Consider the following 3,306-nt stretch of genomic DNA (forward strand, 5'->3'; position numbering starts at 1 on the left):
TACAGCGAGAATAAAAGTTACGCCTTCTTTCTTTGCGTGAACATTTGGGCGGCGTTATGCAAATCTTCCCACATAGTGAAGTAGACATGTGGGGGCGTGTTAGAACGAGCCATTTTAGGTAGGCGTGGTTGACTCAACTTTTATAAAGAATATCTCTTGGGATTTGAGACTTTAGTCTTTGCAACTTTACAGATCTTCTTTATGCACCAAGAGCTTGTAACACTCCAAAGAGAAAGGAAAAATTGAAATCGCATCATATGACCCCTTTAAACCGTGATTTTTTATTTGTAGTAAAACCATGGTTAATTTTCATACTGGAACTTTGTGATCGCAGTGCAGCAAATGATGAATGGAAAATGACCACTCGCAGTTCAGTGCCCAAACAGATGCTAGAAAGAAGACCAGTTTATATGTAGACATTACAATGGCATTGTCAATGCTGGTAATATTTTGAATGGCAAACATTCTAACAACATAAATAAAATAAAAATTAAATGAACAGAAACTGCCTATTTAGACTTATTTTATCTGAAAAACTGAGCTTAAACGAAGTCTGTAATATGCTTGCTAAGGTGTTCTGAGTGTTTTTTACCATACTGCTAGCACATTTTAGCATGTTAGCTAGGGAGTTTTAGAGTAGCTTCAGAGGAGTTTTTTTTTTTTGCCTTTATTATGATAGGAATGTGTAGAGGAGACAGGAAGCGAAGTGGGAAAGAGAGAGGGGGGTGCCGGGATTCAAGCCGGAATTCGAACTCGGGATGCCCGTAATGCAATGGTGTAACATGTCGGCACACTGCCCACTCGGCGCCAACAAAATATACATTTCTTTAAAGAAAAAATAAATTAATGGTAGTGTATTATTCCACGTTTTATATTTATATTTTTTGTAGTTTGCATGTTGCTAATCTAACAATGTGATACTTCTAGAATCAATTTTTTGTTTAAATACAAGTATCACGTAAGAGTTTGTTTCTAGCATGTTGCTAAGCTAACAATGTGATACTTCTAGCATAAAACGCATAAAATACAAGTATGGTGTAAGATTTTGTTGTTAGCATGTTGCTAAGCTAACAATGTGATACTTCTAACATAAAACAAGCATAAAAAACAAGTATTGTGTAAGCTTTTATTGTTAGCATGTTGCTAAGCTAACAATGTCATACATCTAGCATAAAACCAGCGTGAAAATTCAAGTGTCCCACAAGAGTTTGTTGTTAGCATGTTGCATTTTTAAAGTAATACGAGATTGAACTACACAAGTTTTTAAAACAGTCTAAATTATATGTAGAGCTAATTTGATTATACTTAAAAATAACGTAGCAAGTGATCATTTTTAAGATGAATTAGGTGGAAGATTTATAGCATTTTACAGCCATAGAGTTGAATACTTCAGCATTAGCTTACTTGCTGACCCAAAGTACACTTAATAATGTAAAGTTGTACATTTACAACTGTAAATGTACAGTTGTATTGATGCATTTTGAAACTCTTTTTGTCTCACACCAGTGATTTTGATGGAAGCAGCGGCTCGAAGCTAATTATCAAACTCTCACCCCCTAAAGTGAAGCTTTCCCTAGAGTGCTACAGATTGCTGGCATTTATTTTGAATGTCACAGAGTGAGCATGTAGGTGGAGAGACACCGTCAGTATGAACACACGTGGGAGGAGACTGCGATTATAGCAGTTCCATTTTGACAATATTAGCTACTTCTTCATCTGCACTCTATTATCACAATTACATATCTTATTTCCTCCAGGACCCGATGGCTTCGAGAACGAGAGCTCCTGAATTCCTCAGTGAAGAGTTTCAAACATGTTGTTGGAGAATGTTAAACGCTATTGTTGGGCCGCAGAGCTTCAGCGATGACTTCCACTCACAGTCACGGCTTATTGTTTTCAAACGCAGACCAGGGAGAGGATGCATTTTTAATTTGGTTGTGGGAGTCGTGAATGAGCGTGTTAAATATTTAAGCAGTTGGACGCGGTCTGGAGGCCGGGAGCGGAGAATTGGCTGGTGCCTGTTGTCATGGCTCCCAGACACACTCTCGAGAATGACGACCCTAACGAGTTAGTCTGACCCCAGATAGCCTGCAGTGCAGGATGGTCATGTTGGCTTTCAATACAGCGCCGGTCCACTCATGGCTCCTCTTTAATTAAGGTCTCATTGGGGTTTTTAAATGTGACTGATTGTAGAGAGCTATAGAAGTGCTGGGGGTTGTAAAATGCCATTAATAGCATCATACTCATTTAAAACAAAGCAGCGAGAGGTTTGAGTGGGACTTGAGCAAAGGTCGCAACCTTTTTGGTCTTGTCCAAATACAAGGAATGTCCTCATGCAGGGAGATCTCAGATCCATTTTGCATCTCTGTGACCCTACAGAGAACAACAGGTTTGGAGAATGGAATAGTACACTACTGTTCATAAGTTGTTTTGTTTTTTTTCCTTAATGTATATTGCAATGATGCACTAAATTGATCAAATGACAGTAAAGACATTTACATTGATAAATAAATAAATAAATATTCATGAAAGAATCTTGAAAATATATCATGGTTTCCACACAAATATTAAGCAGCACAGCATATTAGAATGACTTATGAAGAATCATGTGACACTAAAGACTGGAGTAAAAAAAAAAACAGCATTGCAACACAGGTATAATAAGGAATAAATTACATTTTGCAATATATTAAAGGGATAGTTCACCCCAAAATTAAAATTTGATGTTTATCTGCTTACCCCCAGGGCATCCAAGATGTAGGTGACTTTGTTTCTTCAGTAGAACACATATGATGATTTTTAACTTTAACCGTTGCAGTCTGTCAGTCATATAATGGAAGTGAATGGGAATCACGGCTTTGACAGTCAAAAAAACATACACAAACTAAACCAAATTAAAGCCTGCGGCTTGTGATACATTGATGTGTAAAGACACGAAACGATCGGTCTGTGCAAGAAACTGAACAGTATTTGTATAGTTTTTTACCTCTGATTCACCGCAATGTCCGAACTGTCCTGAGCGCATGACGTGTCTTCTGCTTTTGATTCTATTGACACTCCTAATTGAGATTGTAGATAGAGTGTCAATGGTCCATTTGAGAGATAGGTGGTGGTAATGCACTTATAAGTCTGCGATCCGCCTTAAAGCAAGAAGAAGAAGACGCGTACGCACTCAGAACGCGCTCAGGTCAGTTTGGATATTGTATCGTCACGAGCCGCAGGGTTTAATTTGGTTTTGTTTGTGTATGTTTTTTTGACTCTCAAAGCCATGATTCCCATTCACTTCCATTATAAGACTGACAGACT

The 3,306-nt window shown here is 37.9% G+C and overlaps 1 long non-coding RNA gene across 1 annotated transcript in view; it reads right to left on the reverse strand.

Moving 5' to 3' along the window:
• Positions 1 to 2,965, reverse strand: part of LOC107691201 (uncharacterized) — an 8,530-nt gene extending 5,565 nt beyond the window's left edge. The window contains exon 1 of the long non-coding RNA XR_001634520.1: positions 2,864 to 2,965. This is a non-coding gene — a long non-coding RNA (uncharacterized LOC107691201). The remainder of the gene's footprint in view (positions 1 to 2,863) is intronic.
• Between the last annotated feature and the right edge of the window lie 341 nt (positions 2,966 to 3,306).

This window comes from Sinocyclocheilus anshuiensis, unplaced genomic scaffold (assembly GCF_001515605.1).
Source record: "Sinocyclocheilus anshuiensis isolate Anshui unplaced genomic scaffold, SAMN03320099.WGS_v1.1 scaffold338, whole genome shotgun sequence".
Lineage (NCBI taxonomy): Eukaryota > Metazoa > Chordata > Actinopteri > Cypriniformes > Cyprinidae > Sinocyclocheilus > Sinocyclocheilus anshuiensis.